Source organism: Vicugna pacos, chromosome 6 (genome assembly GCF_048564905.1).
Source record: "Vicugna pacos chromosome 6, VicPac4, whole genome shotgun sequence".
Classification (NCBI taxonomy): Eukaryota; Metazoa; Chordata; class Mammalia; order Artiodactyla; family Camelidae; genus Vicugna; species Vicugna pacos.
The window spans coordinates 28,193,359-28,212,495 of record NC_132992.1 but is presented as its reverse complement, the minus strand read 5'-3'; the positions used below and the strand labels follow the sequence as shown (position 1 = coordinate 28,212,495).

Here is a 19,137-nt window from a genome sequence, read left to right as displayed (position 1 = left end):
TGCTCCTTGTTAGCCTTTTTTATTTTTTTTGGAGGAAAATACCGTTTGTCATGTATTTAAAAAACCCTCGCCTGCGCCTGAGACAATATATTAGAGGAAATGTAATAGACACCTCGTTCGCAGTTTTTCATACCTCGGCCGGGGCTAAAGGTCCTTTGACGGAGAAACCGGTTCTACGGAACCAGAGAGGAGACAATTTGGGTCAGGGTTCACAAACGCTGATTGTAGTAACACTAACCCAGGGCGTTTAACGGGAACTTAGGCTATGGAAACTGGTACATATTTGCGGGCTGATGGTGACGCCCAAGTCTTAGCGCTCAGGTAGTTAAATTAAGTACAATAAAGAAGACCTGTCACAGAGCAGAGAGAGGGAGGAATGCGCAGTCCGCGAGAGGTGGCAGCTACAGAAACTTCATTCGGTGCGATCTGAACGAGGAGACCGGAGAGGAGCCCAGGGAGGAGACGGGGTCGAGGAGCCCGGCTCTGGGCCCACAGTGCAGGGACCTTGGTTATCTTGTTGACAAACAAGACTATACACACCCAGCCCTAGTCCCCGGGCTGCTTTTCCATTGAACATCAGCAATCCCATCAGGGTGTTCTGCTTTCTGGAAGGTAATTCATTTAGGACTGGAGACCTGGACTCAACTCACTATATTATTGTTACATTGACTTAACAGACAATAAACGTTCACTACCACCCTGCCTCACCCCCACGTAAACTCGTTAAGAGTAGCAACAGAATTTATCCGCCTCACCCACTTGTGAGCCTATTGCCTAACTGTGTCAGAGGCCAAATGAATATTTGCCGAACTCATTGAACGGATTTAAGCGGGAAAGTTTTCTTAGAACCATTTTGCTCCTTTTGGAGTTCAGCATCCTTCCCAGTCTGAAGAGTCTCGAAGTGGTAACAAAATAGAAGTTAAGCATTTTGCTTTATGTTAACAACTGTTTATTGAACGCCTACTATGCAGTATGATAAAGTATCATGAGCAAAACCAGACACCATTTTGGCCCGTGAAGTGGGAGCACTGAAGAATATTAACCAAGTAATTATATTAATGTGGGCATAATTATTAACTGAAAGACATGCACTAAGGAAAGGAATATTATTCTATGATAGGTATAATGACAGTTTCTTGATGGAAGAGGGACAATATACCAATGAACTGATTTGAAGGGTCAGCAGAAATTAACTTGGTAAAAAGTGAAGGTGGGATGGTGGAGTGGGACCAGCATTCAGAAGACAAAGGTACTGCAGAAAAAGCCATCAATTTTAACAGGAACCGGTGCATTAGAGACTAAATTGAAACCTATTCTCTTTCCTTCTTGCTTCAGTCATAACTATAAAAAATCACTTGTATTGTCTTTAGCCTCCTCCTTTCCTCAAACTTCACATTGTTTTGGGTCTTAGGACCCACAATGTCTCTTGAATATTAATTTTTCTACATCCTAATGCTTTTTTGAAGCTGAATGCCGTCTTTGATTTTGTGTTTTGTCTTTCTCTTACAATGAAAATATTGCTTCTTCATGATATTAATATAATTACTTATTTGTTTTATCCATGTATATATATAAATATACACACATATACATACATAAAACACAGAATAACAATAACAATATTGCTAACATAAGACTGCTGATGAAGTTTAAGGACCAACAAGTCTATACAAGTCTATAGGCAGAGACTCCAGACTCCTAGTAGATCTCTTATCAGAAAAACGTGTGGATTTAAACCAGTTTCCTTGCCACAGGCTCTCCAGGAGCCTTTAATACACCATTGTGCATTGGGACTTTCCAGTAAGAGGAGAGGATTGAGCTGCACTTCCTAGTACTTGACTGTTGAATTATTTTTTTATCTCATTACTTCAAAGCACTTGGTGGTTGGTGTATGAGGAATGAGCTTTGGTGCACTGTGCACAGTGTTCACATAAACCCATTGAGGACACCCTTCAGCGATGCTTTTCTATTTGGTAAGCTTTCCTATCTCTGCACTCACACTGTGCTTCGAAGCTTTAGTCAAATGTTTCTGCAGTCTCTCAGATCTCAGATATTTGGACATAGTTGTAGCTCATACATGTTTCTCATTAAAAGGAGGAGAAAATAGAGTGGGTATGAGGAGAGTAATAGTTTGAAATCATCAAAAGCCTTTCAAAGACAGACAGCCCATCAATCTAAAGTATCACTGGCAATTCATGCTTGACTCTTGGAGTAAGCAGACAAGGATAGGGAAGTTCATGCCATTCTTCAGAATAATGCTGGGGTAGTGAGTTGTTTGGGTCCTCTAAGAAGCTGATGCCAAGACATGATTAGATGTGCAAGAGATTTAAAGGGGGGACGGGCTTGTGAAGGATAAATGAGAGGATGCAAGAGTTGGCAGAGATTCATTTAGATCCTGATGCAGGTCTGACACCTGTGAATGGGGAGCAGGGAGGAAGGAGGATCGGGTAGAAAGAACCTCCAACTACAGCACAGTTCTAAGACATTTTGGCCAGGCTGATGGGAGTTCCTCACTTACGTGTTAGGAGTCTTGGAATGGGCCAGCACTTGCAACCCTCATTCACTGGCTGGGAGCAGCCCATGGTGCAGGTGCTGTGGTGTATCTGTAGGGCAGGGGCAGGGCTATCCCCTCAGCTGGCCTCCTCACAGCAGGAATCTGAGCGCTGGATTTTTATGGCCACCAGGAGGAGTGGAGTCAGATGACCAGGCTTTGAATTCCAGCTCTACCACTTAATTACTGGAAAGTTAGCTAACTTGTCTGAGCCCCAAACTCCTCATCTGTAAAATGGCAGCGATTAAAGTGTCCACCTCAATGACTAACATGACTCATGTGAAATGCTAAGTATTTTTCCCAATACATTGAAGACCTCAATAAATGTTAACTTATTATTACAGGTACTTGTAGCTGGTACAGACTCCGAAGTTTCAGCCCTCAGGGAATTCTGACAGCTGGATGAAATGCTGAATGGAGGGGGAAATCGTTACCTTATGTGCCATACTGTGCGCAGCCCTCTTCTCCAGGATCTTTCAAATGTGATCCTTTCTCCCTGCTCCTCAGAACAAAGGCACGCTCTGCTGAACTTCACTTCCAAATGCTTAACATAAGAGAAAAGGACCCCTAGACCAACCTGGCTGGTGTGGTGCTCCTCCTCTGCAAAGTTCCCTTGAAGAGTTTAGTGTGTTTGTTTATTCTGTGTGCCTCGTGCAGAGGTCAATAATGCTGTAAACAGAGACGAGCTCCAGGCTCAGTGAAGCAAATTACAGAATATTGAAAAGGTCATGGCAGTAAAGTACATCACTATAATCCACAGAATATATGAGGCATTAAAATCCTAATGCCTTGACTTTTGATCAGAATTTATTGGAGATGAGAAGAATGAACTACCTCAGTGCATTTTTATGGCCAAAATTAAAACAGGGGTGGATTCACTTAACCCCTGTGAAGCAGTCTTAAGTTCACTGAACCATCTTCTGTGTTCACAGAATTCTGTCTATGGAACTGGATGTGATGAGGAGATTTTATTGCTTTGGAACTTTCGGTGAAGGCAAAAGGTGAGACTGGAGATGGGTGATAATAGAACCCGCTGTTGAGACATCTTCACACATTCGAGACAGGGATGATGGTGAACGGGGTGCTGATGGTTTCTTAAGGATACTGAGCACCTGACCCCCTGGGTCCATGATGCCGACTGGCCTAAATCCTTGACTATCTTTCCACTGACCACGCAGCAGGGGCCGCTCTATCTGGATGCTGCCCCTCTGCACCACACCAAGGAGAAGTGGTTATTAACTAAAGACAGTAGCTGTACAGCCCAGAAACTGTACAGGAAGAAACATGAAGCTCTGTGGATATCTCACATCCAGAAGTGAGTCCTTGATACCTACAGGGATTCTGGGTGAAGCAGCTATGGGGCCTGTTTTGTGAATATTTCTAGGAAATGAAAAATTCTTAGTAAAGAGCATATCTACCTGCACAACCTCTTAACTAAAACTGCTAGTGGTGTTACTGTCTTAACCTTTTGCAAAACTTAAATTACTCTGCCATCTGAGAAGCTCCACCAAGGGAAGGGGCAGAGGAATCCAGCACATATTGTCTACAACGGGCCAGGCATTAATCCTCAGGGCAGCCCTACGAAGTAGGCATTATGCCTGTTTTACACATGAGAACACAGATGAGGCTCAGAAAGGTTATGAAAATGGTACAAGGCCCTAAACTGTGAAATGGCAGAGCTGAGATTCCAATCTGGGTCTGCCTGACTCCAAAATCCATGCTCCGTGTAACACACACACAACTCCTTTCCTGTAGGGGATGCTGGTGAACTTGGGAGCAGCCTTGACTCAAAAGCCACCACTTTTTGTTTTGGGTGGCAACTGAAAACTTTCTGTCTAAAACTGTCATCCTCACTAGTCTCTGGAATTTGCTGTTAGGGGCTGGTCACTTTGGCTTTCCTTCTGACTTTCTTTTAAAATGCATATTATCCTGAGAGATGAGACACTGTGACTAAATGTTTCAGATACTTTACTTCCTAAAGGAAGATCTGATCGCCTTAGACCATGGGTCACCTGGGGAAGTGACAGAGGGATTTATAGAGGAAATGGCAAAAAGGGAACAGTTGGAGGTGCCATGTATGTGAGTCTGTTTCAGAATTTTACCAGCAGCTGACCCCTGTGGTCCTTTTCACTTTTTAAGAAGAGTAAGTTCTGTATTTTAGAGTATGCATACCTATCTGATGTTATTGTTTTGAGAAGTAAATGAGACATATTTGAGAGAATTTTGTAATGTAACAGCTTAATACAAACAAGGTATGGTACTATTTCAGTTTGTAAATGAACTCAGTCTTATAGCTAAATACCCTCTTTGTATTTCACGTGGCTCCATTCTCTTGACCATGTATCAAATATAAGTGGGGGTAGGAGGTAGGGAACCATATGTGAACACTAGAAACAAATTATATATACCAATGATTTATTCTAGAAAATAATGTTTAATATTTCAAACTGAAAGAATTGCACTGTAGAAAAATATTGAATACTTTTTTTGTGATCTTCAATTTTCTCTTATAGTTTTAAAAACACAATTGATGCTTCTATCAATTTTTTAAAGAATTAAGCACTCTGTTAGAATTTACCAGCAGAGGGGAGTAAAGGAACACAAAACATCTTTCAGTTTAGGATAATTTTTGTGCATAAACAGAGCAGCAAAGTCCTCAAATCCATGATTTTTTTTTTTAGCTGGAGGATCCAAGTGAACACATTAAATTTTATGAACAGCTCAGTCTCTGATGGAGGCAAACAACCAGATCTGTAGGTCACATGGGCATTGACTTTTGATCAAAAGTTATGTCGATAAGAATGAACTACCTCAGTGCATTTTTATGGCCAAGTTTGTCAAGTGTGAAGTTTTATTTTTCCAAGAAACTTTACTATACTAAAATCAATTTCTTACTTTTGCATGCAGAGTTTTGAATATTCATTTAGAATGAAATTCCAGTGAAATGCATTTTTAAAGGCAGCTCTATGACACTGCGGATGGAATGTGACACTCACAAAATATATCTTAGACATACACTGTCTTTATTTAGATGAAGAGAGTTGTGGGAGTACAATCTGATGCCTGCTTAAAATGTACCAGAAGCAAACACACATACACACATCCCTATGAGAAGTCAGTTACTTACCTATGTGATAGATGCTAGTTAACGTTCCAAAACCTCTTTCTCTGATCTTGAAAGAGATCTTGAAGGAAGGTGACTTTAGAATGTTTGAACCCTTACGGAGAGGGAACAGATCGCAGGGATCACTGTTAGCAACCTGACGTGCATATTGACCAATTCCCGTGCCAGGCATTAGAGACACAATGCTGTTGAAGAGGTGGTTGCTGTGAGATGGAACATCTAGTTGAGGAGACAGATCAGAGTATATTTTGCAGCGAGAAATCTCTTGTAGGAAAGAGGTGACCAGTCACCAAGAGGTGAGAATTGCAAAACTGAACCAAAGTATTATTCACCAACTTTCTTCCTCACATTCATTCAGTCCATAGCTCTCATAGAGTGGTGTTAACAGATAAACTGAGGCATATTTTAAAATTTAAGAGTTTATTTGAGCAAAACTGTATTTAAATCAGGCAGCACGAAATCAGAAGGGGTTAGGAGCACTCCACTAACAGGAGCTCAGGGAAAGACCTCTACAGAGAAAGGGTGGGGCAAAGCAAGGAAATGGCTGATCGGCTATAGTGTGAGCCTACCTGGCTGTTTGTGATTGGTTGTCCTTAGGCTTCAGCTTTGTAGCCTTGAGGCATTCATAGGCTGAGATTTTGCTTGGCTTACATGGCCATCATGGCAGCAGAGCCACCTCAGTCTAATGGCCTCCTTGTTTAACTGACAGAGATAATCAGAGTTTTGAGCTCTTACCAGAGAGTTCTGGTCTGGAAGGTGAGAGAAGGAAAATGTTAGGGTTAGAGTCCATTTCGTGAAATGTCCACTCATCAATTCCATCTTCACTGGCTTTTTATGCAGAATCTAGGAGTAACAGCATGCTCTGTCCTTTAATGAATATACTGCATACCTTGGTACTTACCTGGTTCAGCAGCTCTGAAAGTCTTCTATCATATTGACATTTTTCAGTCCCAGAAGACCAAGTCTTGGGAGAAGTCTCGATAGAAGACTTGGTATTTTATCTGTTGACCCTCGCACTCCACGCTTCCAGAATGTGTTGTCAGTTGATAAAATAGGCTTGATTTGTTCCTCGGCCTTAGTGAGGGCCTCAGTCAGCACACCAGGTAATCCAGGAATTCTGGGACTGTTGGGGAGAGCCTGAAAAGAAAATGGAATGAAAACAGGCTTCAAAGATAAGGTAAGAGTAAGAGCATTAAAGAGGGAGTAAAAAAACCAGTCCAGGGAGGAGAGAGTGTTTGGCTATGAAAGCAGTTATATACCAGAAAGGACCTGATGAGTTATAGAAAATGATGAATATTAGAGATCATTGAGTCTTCCAGGGTCTAAGAGAAATGCCCTACTAGAAACCCTGGAAAAAAGAGGGGCAGCTGTCCTGAACCTGACACATACACCAGGGAGCAACTCCAGTAGATAAGAACAATGACTATTTCACAGGTTTGGGAGATGAATGGGATTATGTGCACAAGGTCCCCAGCCTACAGTGGGACCTAACCAGTATTAGCTCCCTCTCCATTCTCCCAGTCATCATAATTCATCTTAGAAATACAATTCTCCCCCGCAAATGGAAGCTGGTAAGCGTTAAATGTTATAAATCTCAGTATTACACCAAGTACATCATCATCAAGGATTTTAATACTAAAGCATAAATAATAAATATTAGATTTCTCTATCACTTTCTTGTGCTCTATGCTCAAGAAAATAGTCCCTTGAAGCTTACAAAAAATGTTCAGACTTAAGTCCTGTCTATTATTCTCTATGGCAAATCTTTTCTGTTTTTCTTTGGCAACAAACATAATGCAACTTATAATGGTTGGGAATGCTTCTAAATAAAGTCACTAACAGCTTTTAAGAGTTTCCCTGGTTTCTGCTCTGGAATGCACATAGGTACTATTTTTGCATCATGGGCTAAATGACTTAACAAAATTCCAGTGTTAAGGAAACAAATGCCTTCATATTTTATGGCAAATTTCCCTTTTTATAATGACTGCTAAATTTATGGGGGAAAGGGAGAGAGCAAAATGAAGGAGGGAGTTACATTTGCACTTAAAGTCAGGTTATTTTCTGTGTCAGGCCATTTTGGTAGATAACATTACATAGTGACATGGTTGCTTAGCAACCCTGCTGTCAATGAACTCGGGATTCCCCTTTTGCTGAGAACTCCTAAGGAGCAATGCCTAGGAGAATCCTTCTATTTTTTTTGGATCATTCAAACGAAAGGTAATTTTTACAAGAGATTTCATTGGAGTTCAAATTACTGAGGGGAGTAGAAATTTAGATGTAGGATTTGTATTTCTGTTGTTTTAATAATGGAGAAAGATGTTGATCCATTTTCCATCTTTGCTGAAAATTAGGAGACTTGCTGTAAATAAAGAATAAGAAAGAATGATCCCACTTCATACAGAGACATGTGCCCCAGGACATCTGGTCTTATCATCTAGAGAAAGAAGGGGCCCTCTTTAGTCCAACGCTAATGTCTTCACTGGCACTTTTGAGCCCATTCAGCTTTTTACTTTATGATCCTGTTTCATCGATTTTCCTCCTTCTCTTTCATTTCCATTTTTTCCTTCTCCACTAGTTCCTTTCTCCCAGCCTAAAAATATATTCATCTCTGGAAAACAAACAACCAAAAAAAGTGAAAAATAAAAAAACCTTCTTTCAGTTCTGCAGCTACCCCTCTTACCTTCTCCTTTTTTCACAGGAGCCTTGAAAGAGTATTCTACGTTCATGGTTTTCAGTTCCTCACCTCCCTCAGGTCACTGCAGGTCGCTGCGATCTGAGTCCCATGGCCTTTAATTCACCGAAAATGCTCTTGCCAAGGTGACAATAACCTGGTTGCCAAATTCACTGGACAATTTTCAGACATTATCTCACTTCTCTGGACAAGCAGAGAACCCTTTGCTTCTGGCTCTTCTAACCTCCACCCGTGCCTCTCACCCTATGAATGCTGGGCTCCCCTGAGTTTTGTACTCAGTCTTCTCTTGTGCTGCGTGGTCTGCCTGAGTTATGTCATCTCTTACCCTGGCTTTACTAACTTAATCACTGGTGACTTCCAAATCTATGCTGTTCTGCCTCAGATCTCATTCTGGGACTCCAGGCTCATTTTTCCAATCACCCCTTTTAAACCTCTGTCCTTCTATCTCTTACAAGTACTTCTTACCTCTCTACCTCCTTGTCATCCTCCTGGAGTCTCACCCCAATGAATGCCAACAGCCTGCTTGTTCTTCCTTCTACTTTCTCATCTCAGTTCACACCACCACCATCTACCCAAATCAGAAATCTGAGCCGTCTTGTATCCCTCACTTCCATCATGTACCACATCAAAAGACTCATCAGAGCCCGTATAGTCAACCTAAGTGGCTTTTGACTCTGGTCCTATAGTAGCATCTTTATTTAATTTAACCTGTATAGGACAAGTGAAATTTCTGAACTGTCTTTCCTATCTTCAGTCTTGTCCTCTCCACCCCTCCCCCAACCCTGTTACATTTTGCATCCATGTCACCTCCCTGATCATGGAAGTGACATCCTCTTCTAGAGCATGACACACAGGCTCTTCATAGCTGCCTCTTGCCTACCTTTTAGCATCAGCTCTGACATTTCCTTTGTCACACTCCACCACATGTCCCATGCTCTGACCATATCCATAGAAACAACCGGTGGTTTCCTGAACCTAAATGTTCTTCCATTCCTTTGTACTTCTGCACATGCAAACTCCCTAGAACTTTCCTTTCTCCTTCTCTGTCTTAGGAACTTTATGCTTCAAGAATCAGCTCAACCATCATCTCGGTGGGGTTCTCTTCCCAAGCAGGTAAGTACCCTCTCCCTTAGTACTGCCCTGTAACATTGTACCTGAGTGTATTTTGACACTCACCATATTGCTTATGCGCTATTAATGTAACATGTTGTATCACATTACAGGTCTGTCCCTGATGAAACTGTCAGCTCTCTAATGACATGCAAAATGTCTTAAAAGTTTTTTTAATTGAAGTATAGCTGATTTACAATGTTGTGTTGCAAGGTGTCTTTTTAAAAAGACTTTATATCCCCTCATCCCTAGCACAAAGTAGGTGCTAAATAAAGGTTGAGTGAACAAACATAAACTAAGATAGTTCAATAGTGGAGATTACAGGACACTGTAATAGACCGTAATAGAAGTTGTGGAATCTATTTGCCAAAAATCAGTAAGACTCACATCCATTAGGATGGCTACTATCAGAAAAACAGAAACAGTTTATATATTGATGAGGATATGAAGAAATTAGAACTCTTGTGCCCTTTTGGTGGGACTGTAAAAAGGTTTAACCACTGTGGAAAACAGTATGGCAGTTCCTCGAAAAAGTGAAAATACAACTACAGTATGATCCAGCATTCCCATTTCTGGGTATATATCCGAAAGAATTGAACAGCAGCATCTCAAAGAGATCTCTGCATGCCTATGTTCATAGCAGTACTATTTATAATAGCCAAGAGGTGAAAGCAACTCAGATGTCCACTGACACAAGAATAGAGTAACAAAATGTGATATATACATACAATGGAATGTTATTCAGCCTTAAAAAGGAAGGAAGTTCTGTCAGATGCTATGACATGGATGAATCTTGAGAATATTATGCTAGGCGAAATAAGCCAGTCACAAAAGGACAAATATTGTGTGATTCCACTTGTATGAGATATCTAAAGTAGCCAAATTCTTAGAAACAGAAAGCAGAATGGTGGTTACCAAGGACTGAAGAAAGAAGAAAGGGAGAGTTGTTATTTAATGGGTAGAGAGCTTCAGTTCTACAAGATGAAATATTCTGTAGATCCATCGCTTAACAATGTGAATATACTTAACACTACTACACTGTACACTTAACAATGGTTAACAAGGTAAATTTTTTATGTTTTTTGCCACAATAAAACAAATAAATAAGAGCACAATAGACAGTGCATTCGACAGGAAACAGATGCTGCCTGGAGGCCAAGGGTTTGACAGGAAGACCAAACATTTATGACTTCTATTTTTATAGGTCATATTGGGCTGACTGTCTTTATTTCATCTATCTTGAATTTTTTTTTTGGTAAGATGAAAAGCTATACTGAAAAATATAATATTTGAATATAATAACAAAATATGACAATGTGAATTGACAATATGAATAACTAAAAAATTCCAATTCCCTTTTCAAAAAAGTCCTCTAATGTCTCATCATCTCTATTTGCTTATGTTTTAAGTATTGTATAATAACATTATTCAATATTAACAGACCTAGGAATAGTCTTCTTAGAGCTTATGATTCAGACAATATGACGCCAGTGCAGACAATTATCTAGAAAACTTATCGAGAGTTGTCCAAAGGGTGTGCATGAAAATGCACATATTTGCATGTGAACATGCATGTGTGTGTGCACACACATGCACACACACACACACACCACTTGCTTAAGCTCGTGAAGCATTTATGGAGTCAGGATTTTGCATAATTAAATAATATTGAGAACACAATTAAATAATTCCACAAAAGGTATATGTTGAGAAAATGTTTCTGAAGAAGAAAGCGGAGCTGGAACTTCCAAATGTCTCTACCGATCTCCATTGACTTAAACATAAAGGTTGACATAAAGTCTCCAAGTAGCAATCACCAGTTATCCAAAAAGTGGATCTCAGTTTGAGCTGATTCTTTAGTCTTTAACAATCCATCAGCAGCAGGAAACATTTCAAACTTTCCTATTAGGGTTTCAGAAATTTTCCTTTTCTGAACCAACACATTTTCTTCTCTCCCATGGAAAACATAAACACCAGGGGTGAAATGGAATTCAGGATTCTTAAATGATCCCCTACTCTACTATGGCTCACTTTCCATCATTGAACCTCTGGGGTTACTTTAATAAAACAGCCTGTTAGCCTCTGAAATTGGGTAGCTGATTCAAACCGGTTAAACTGACAAGGAGAAGACCTATGGAAATTGCCGTGTGTCTAGGGTGCAGTAGAAAATCCTGGATATAATAGTACTTTCCTCTGTATCTGCAGGCTGGAGACTCAGCACAACCCGCAGGCCTGGCTTCTCATCCCTTCCAAATCTGCACGAAGTGCATCTCTGCTGGTCTGAGCCCTGCCATTTCTGGGTTGCCTGGGAGCTATAGGAAAACATCATTAACTCAATCTGTGTTAACCTGAAATGCTGAAGATAAAAACAGCATCTAGGAGGCCACGTCCCTGGATCCTTATTATTTCAAATAAAGATTTTATTTTTCCTTAAAGCTGCTGCTTCTTGCTAGCCATCTTCCTCATTACTGCTGCTCTTTTATTTTTCCAGCTTTATTGAGATATAATTGACACATAACATTGTGTAAATTTAAGGTGTACAAGGGGATGATTTGATACATGCATATACAGCAAAATGATTTCCACGCTAAAGTTAATTAACACATCCATCACTTCACATAATTACAATTGTGTGTGTGTGTGTATGTGTGTGTAGCGAGAACATTTACGACCTACTCTCCTTGCAGCTACTCTTTAAAAATTTCATTTGCATCCAATTCTGCCTGTAAGCAAATTTACTTGGGAGAAGGGGAAATTCTCTTCCCCTCTCTGTGCAGAGGCAGGAAATGGAGCGGAGCTGGCCCATTACACTCTGGGATCTCCTGAGTAGGTCCACATGTATTTATGCAGATGGAGCAAGTAAAATTGAATTCCTTTAAAAAGCAGGCTTAGTGCTCCCAATCACCAAAGGTAAAATCCTTTAGAAACTCTTTGAAAGAATATGGAGGAAGAGAGGGCAGGTGTGATACAGCCCCATGCAACTGGACTTGGGGATGGTGGAGGGTTTCTAGGCTGAGGGTGTGTGTTTGTGTGTGGTGCAGAGACCTGTAACAGTGTACTCTATCTTGCTTTTTATTTGTTAACTTGCTCGTTTGTGTTTTGGTATGAGCTTGCCACAATGCCGCTGACACTCGGCTCCATTTCTCCTTCAGCACATCATCCAGGGAAACTGTTGCTTAATTTTCTGATCCCAGCTCAAAGATTTCTTGTAGAGAGGCACATTATCCCAACTTGAACATAAAGATGACTATATCACTTCTCATATAAATCAGGACACATTTCAAAGTCAAAGTAGGCACTAAAAAAATTAACAGAGAATAATGGATCTACAAAAGGTGAAAACTGGGACGTATGATCAGCAGTTTACCAAGAGGCACCTGGGCTGTGTCAGTATCCACATTCAGAATCAGCCCAATTCAGTTTCTCAGATGGCTCTTTTCCTCCAAATACCCTGGAAACAAGGGTTAAACTGTAAAATCATTGGGTCATTCTATTTCTGCTTCATACTGTAGCCTCAAAAAGAAGTCTCATTTTATTTGTTCAAATGTTTATTAACAATTGCCTATTACTGTATGTATTAATTTGCTAAGGCTGTGTTGGGCTGCACCTTGAAGGTCTGCAAGTCTCCCAATTGCCCAGCCACGAGACCAAAGAAAGAGCCCAGAGATAGAGACAGAGACACCAGTGGTTTGTAGGACAGGGAATCTTACACGTCTGAAGCAAAAGTCCTGGAGCGACACCCCACTGTGTACGGCAGACAGCAGACAGGACAGACATACTCTCAGGGGAGAAGGAGGCTACCATTAATCGGGGGAATTGGCGTCAGGTTGGCTCATCAGCTACCAGGGAAACCAGCGGCTGGGCAGGGGACAAGCATGTAGGCAGTTACTGATTCAGTCCTATAATTGAGAGGACTGGATAAGCATGTGAGTGAAGTAGGGACTCAAGCAGGGGACGTACATATAGAAAGAGAACAGCCATCTTGAATGGCCCAACTGTACAGGCTGCCACAACAAAATACTGCAGACTGGGTGGCTTAAAAGACAGAAGTTTATTTTCTCACATTTCTGGAGGCTCTGTATCCAAGATCAAGGTGTTGGCAGGATTAGTTTTTTCTGAGGCTTGTTTGGGTTGCAGATGGCCACCCTCTCTCTATGTCCTCACATGGTCATTCCATGTGCATCCCTAGTGTTTCTCTGTGTGTCCCAATCCCCTCTTCTTATAAGGACATCAGTCACACTGGATTAGGGCTGACCCAAAGTCCTCAATTTAATCAGTCTTTAAAGCCCCTATCTCCAGACATAGTCATTCTGAGCTACTGGGGGTTAAGGCTTCAACATATGAATTTGGGGGGGATCCAGTTCAGTCCACAATACTATCTCTTCTCAACCTAGCTCTCCATCCTCTGCGGTCACAGCAGAAAGGCATTCATTTACCAGCCAGGAAGAGGGCTCATCAGACACCAAATCACCTGGCATCTTGGTTTCAGACTTCTCAGCCTCCAGATTGTGAGAAATAAATGTTTGTTGTTTAAGTTCCCTAGTCTATGGTCTTTCTGTTATAGTAGCCTGAACAGCTAAGAAAAGATCTGATCATGTTGCCAACTGCAAATACGTGACTTTACTGAGAAGTCTGGATGAGATGCCAAGGTGTTGTGCCGGGCCTCCAGTGACAGTGATGTCACCAACACAACTGAGCCGGGTGCTGAGATATGATAAAATGTGAACTGGGAGACAAAAATCAGCTCACAAGGCTAGTCAAGTTTCTTGGATGTTGAGTGCCTACTGAAATCATAAAGCTTGTCTGTTTTCATTACAACCCAGAATGAGGGAGCCCCATGCAAGCATCCTTGCTGATGGTGCCTTGATAATAGCCAGTGTATCAGCACTCATTATCCTCAGGGGGTGGCAGCAGGGGAGCTCCTGGTGACATTTCATTCTTTCTATGAGACAGAGTGTCAACATGGTTTCCTCTGACACAGAAAAGTGATCTACAGGGACCAGACAGTTAAAAAGAAGTAATGCAAAAAGTATTATTTAGCTTTCATTGTTAGCATTTATATGGGCTACAAGTAATTAAATCTAGGGATAAACCATGAAGTCATGAGAACTGGAAGAACTTTGATAGGTTCCAAGTTCATTTTTCTATCTTCAAGAAGGTCTGTGCCAAAACATGACTGATGAAGGATGGGGGAACACCGATGAGGAGACCTTTGGGCCTAAATGGCCAAATGTAATTGATTGGTGGGTTTGATGTAGGTTTTCCAACACCACCAAGCAATTCTCCAATTCCCAGTGGACACTGACTGGGTGTCCTACAAATTTAACTCGTCTGACCTTCTACCTGGAGAGAGTATCAGATCTTGTAAGGGCTCAGCCCTACAAGACTGTCCCACTTCAGATGGCATCCACAAGTCCAAGTTGTTACCTGTGCTTCTGTCCTACCAGCTATAAACTGGTGGTCCCTCTGATCCCTCCTTGGATTCAAATAATTTGCTACAGCAGCTCACAGAAGTCAGACAAACATTTACTTACTTTTATTAATTTATTATAAAGGATATTATAAAAGATACAGATGAACAGCCAGATGAAGGTGCACAGAGTGAGGTTCAGAACAACCCTGAGAAAAGGAGTTTCTGTCCCCATGGAACTGGGGAGCACCACCCTACCAGCATGTAAATGGGTTCACCAACATGGAAATCCATCAACTCTTGTTGTTGAAGGGTTTTTACAGGGCTTAATGTCTAGCCACCCCCCTTCTACTTCCCAGAGGTCAGTGGGTGGGGCTAAAACTTCCAGCCCTCTAATCTCTTGGCCTTTCTGGTGACCAGCCCCATCCTGAGGTTACCTAGGGGCCCTGAGTCACCTCATGAGCATAACCTCAGGTGGGCTCAAAGGGGCTCTCCTATCACTCAGGAAATCTGAAGGGTTTTGGGAGCTTTGTGCCAGAAACCTGGAAAAGGACCAAACATAGTTCTTACTGTGCCACAGTGGAGAAGGGATGGCATATACTGTTTTTCAGTCACTTGTGTTTCAAAAACAAAACAAAACAAAACCCTTTTATTAAAATAGGTAAGCATTTGAAGCTTGTGTCATGGGCTGAAAAGAACGTCCAGAGTAAACACTCTGTCGGAGAGGTGGCTATGAAAGATACAGAAGTGAGGTTTGCACTAAAGGAATGCTCTGGAAATCTCCACTTTAAGGAGGCATCTGGATGTGCCTTTCAGCTGGAAAGAAGCAGATTCAGATTTGTCAAGCTAGAGTTGGAGCCTAAAGTGCCTGCCAAATAGGAGGAAACAGGCAAACTGAGGAAGTGGACCCAAGTTTGAATCCAGTGAGTCTAAACGAGTTCCCTAAGGTGAGCTCCTGAGGATCAGGGAACCCAGGGAGGTGGCCAGGGAGCAGACACGCCACGGCGCAGCACAGAAGGACGGGCTCCACACTGACAGTTAATAGCTGTCTGACCAATGCTTCAGCAGGGTCTGCTTCTCTTTCCTCAGCGCCCTTCTACTGCTGAAGTGCCGTTTACTCTGCCTGAAGGTCCTCTTATCCTTATTCACCTTGAATGCTCATCCCTCAAGACTCAGCTCAGGAGTTACCTTCTGAGTGAAGACTTCATACACACACACACACACACACACACACACACACACACAAACACACAGACACATGAACATGGACACACACACATCATGAATACTTACACATAACCACACACACACACTCATGCACACACACCTCACACAGCCCCACATGGCGCCCCCCCACTACGCAAAGATCCCTTCCTCAGCGCTAGCAATACAAACGGACATACCTCTACTAATACACATTATCTACAATTTTAAACAGCTATTTTCTTTTAATTATATTAAGAAACCATACAGAATTAGAACATTTCAAGTACTGTGAATTCCAAAGTGGTCTGCAACCAATGCTTAATCCAACCCCATCCCTCCCACCCCCTCCCTCATGGACCCTAGAACTGTAATCGTTTTAGGACCTCAAGCCAATGTCAGTTCAAAATCGGTTATAGGTGGGAAGAAGGAAACCACAAATTACTGACAAACTCCTGATTTAATCAGACAAATTTGCTTTCCATTCCCTCGGTTCAAATAAAAAGAGGAAGACCTGCAGCATGTAAACACGCATTCACTTTCCTACTAGACAAGAAAAATGCCATGGTTTCACGTTCCTGTTTGAGAAGAGGTGCTTGGCCTCTGAGCTGCCTCTCTTCACCTTCGCTCTTTGCGCCCTGAAGCTTTGTTATTTTCAACATGTCACCACGTATATCCTTAGCAACTCTCCCAAATAGGGTTAGATTTACCTCTTGTCTGAGGAAGATTCTTTCTTTCTTTAAAAAAGAAGAAAGCATTCCTTTTATAGTTTAAAACTCAAGCCTAATAATGGAACATGCTTTTAAACAGCAAACAAAAGTAAAATGTAGTTTTATAACAGAAAGCCGGGCAAGCGGAGGCCTAATTACACTGTACAAGATATAATTAGCCTATAGTTGAAGTCAGCTATGAAATAGCCGTGCAATGGCCAAAAAGCAGGCCATGAGGAGGAGTAGAAAACGGAAGAAAAGTAAGAAGCCTTGGTAATTGGTCCTTGAATGGTCTAAAAAGCTGAGCCTTGTCATTAACGTGGAATTTTAGTGTTTCTGCTGGAAGGAAAATGAAGATAATGAAGATATCACATCCTCTTATTCCATTTAGGGTCTCCCTGAATACAAGCTCTTTCTAAGGGCTGAGGTTACACACCTTCAAGGGCAGGACAAGGTTTTACAGTTGTGGGGCTGGAGAAGGGCTGGGCGTTCCATCTTCCAGTTCATTACCACACATTATCTATGGCTTTTGGGTAATTGAGCAAATAATGCCCTTGACAACCATTCTCCCTCTTTAACTCCAAAGCAAGGTAATTAATTATGGCCAGAAGGGGATTGTTAACGGCTGTTAGTGAACCACGGTTGAGGGCATCACTTAGGAGAGCAGTCTCAGACTATAAAAGTGCACGCACAAGAGGAGCCGGGGTGTCTAATGCTCCCCGTCCCTCCCATCACTGTTCAGCCACGGAAGGACAAACTAGATGTGAGACAACTGGGGGATTTCCACAACACAGCCCTCTCTGATGAGGCTTGTGTAACTTTGAGGTGCTATTTATTTTCAAACCCCATAGTAATTTCTAGATAAACCTTTCTGGGACACACACGTCACGTGCAGCATACACCAGAATACAATGACAGACAATGAACTGATTAACCAGAACCGCTCCAGCGCTGTGTGATGTGGTTCAAGCACCTCACACACACAATAAAAAAACATGTGAGCTATTCTCTGTCCAAAAGATGCCATCATCTCAATAGAGCCACATGACGGACACAAGAAACAAGCAGGAGATCAGTATGATCTGACGGTAGACAATTAAGTGCTACACTGCGTGGTACAGACCCTAAGGGCTGCAGGAGTTCAGGAAAGTGAGGGACAGCTGTGCGAGCGGGGTGAGCAGAGAGGGTCTGGGAGAGGTGGGCTCAGAGCTGGGCCTGAGGGACTCAGAATCAGAACAGCAGAGCGGAGAGGAGCAGCCGGGATAAAGGCGGGGAGTCAGGCTTGGAAGAGAACAAAGGGTAAGAGTCCTGCCTCCCTGGAAAAGAATTTCATGCCTTTTCCCCCCTCTTTCTATTCCTTTTCTCCTCCTCCTTCTCAAGTTTAAAGAGACTGTCTGAGATTACCAAGTCTTGTCACACACACCCCAGGAGACAGGCGGAGTAGCTCACACAGAACATGAAACTAGGCTCACGCAAGAAATTAGATGGCATAATTTTGAACCTGGTGTACAATGCTTTTCTTACCAGAGCACAAGGTTAGCTAGATAGTGCTCTGGTCCTCTTCATCAGGACTCAAAGATAGCTCTGTAAGGGTGCCATCAACTGCTGTGAGTCCTGATGGCAGAGGGGTGGGTTTTAGGGGAAGTGGTATGTATGTAGGGTATCTTAGAGGAAGCATGACTAGAGGAAGACCTGCTGTGGAAATGGGTACCTGGATGAGATCAGTAGGTGTGAATATGACGGTTTTAAGCCCACTGGCTGGTGACACAGTCCTATGAAGCTACCTCTAAATTTAAAGCAAAATACAATGGTCACTAGGAGGTTTGGTGCTCATTGTCTAGACAAAGGTGGGTTGTCAATACGCTCCAGCCAAAGAGCACCAGGAACACACTTGCAATTGAACAAGTGGGAGTTATTACTCATCGCAGTGAGGGACCACACACACCATGGAGAACTTCAGGGCATCTCAAGTCCGGCACTGGGCTGCCTCTGAAAGTGCCCAACATGCTGCACTCCAAGAAAAAGGGATGAGGCTGATGTATGCATGTGAACTCAGCCCCCCAGAATATTAGCACTTAAGTGGGGATCTTTTGCCGTGGATTTAGCTGGTGCTGACTCCTAGAGGCCTACATACAGCAGGGCTCTGCATTGGGCCAGATAATTTCCCAAAGCCATTTGTCCCCGTCCCAGGAACTATTTTTTGATCTTTTTCTTTTTAGGATAAGGATCATTTAATGAGTGTTTTCTAGTGGTTAGTATTGTGCTAAATACTTCCTTAACTCACACAATGGCCCTGTGACGTAGCTTCTACTATGGCACCCATTTGGAAGCTCACTG

At 42.2% G+C, this 19,137-nt stretch overlaps 2 long non-coding RNA genes across 3 annotated transcripts in view; one reads left to right on the top strand and one right to left on the bottom strand.

Annotated features, from left to right (window-relative positions):
* Positions 1 to 202: 202 nt before the first annotated feature.
* Positions 203 to 11,912, top strand: LOC140696839 (uncharacterized). Its single transcript, XR_012073391.1, has 5 exons — positions 203 to 612; positions 1,875 to 1,973; positions 2,896 to 3,552; positions 9,420 to 9,480; positions 11,683 to 11,912. It is a non-coding gene; the product is annotated as an uncharacterized lncRNA (long non-coding RNA).
* Positions 6,079 to 19,137, bottom strand: part of LOC140696840 (uncharacterized) — a 38,105-nt gene continuing 25,046 nt past the window's right edge. For both annotated transcript variants that reach the window (XR_012073393.1, XR_012073392.1), the window contains 2 exons: positions 6,577 to 6,812; positions 6,079 to 6,424 (listed from right to left, as the gene is read on the bottom strand). This is a non-coding gene — a long non-coding RNA (uncharacterized lncRNA). The remainder of the gene's footprint in view (positions 6,425 to 6,576; positions 6,813 to 19,137) is intronic.